The sequence below is a fragment of the Camelina sativa genome, chromosome 5 (assembly GCF_000633955.1).
Source record: "Camelina sativa cultivar DH55 chromosome 5, Cs, whole genome shotgun sequence".
NCBI classification, from domain to species: Eukaryota; Viridiplantae; Streptophyta; class Magnoliopsida; order Brassicales; family Brassicaceae; genus Camelina; species Camelina sativa.
In genome coordinates, this window is record NC_025689.1 from 32506313 (window position 1) to 32506630 (window position 318).

Consider the following 318-nt stretch of genomic DNA (forward strand, 5'->3'; position numbering starts at 1 on the left):
AGTTAAGGAAGCAAGAGTAAAGAAGTCAGTTGCGGAGGCTGAAAAGTTCCCCTTTACTCACAAATTGGCCCTTAGTTTGGAACCGGTTCCACGGATCTCCTATAATGTAGATTTTGGGAAGGGTCGAGTGTTTGGGTATGATAATGAGGGGGCAAACTCTTCCTCTAGCAAGGAGAGGCCAGTTGGACAGGTGACTTTGGCAGGTGGTCTCAATCCTTTTGCTGGTTATGACAGGGCAAGTGAAAGCTCCTTTGAAAGCACTTTTGTTGCTAATTCAGATTCCTCTTTGTACTCGGATCCTCTTAAGGCTAGCTCTTC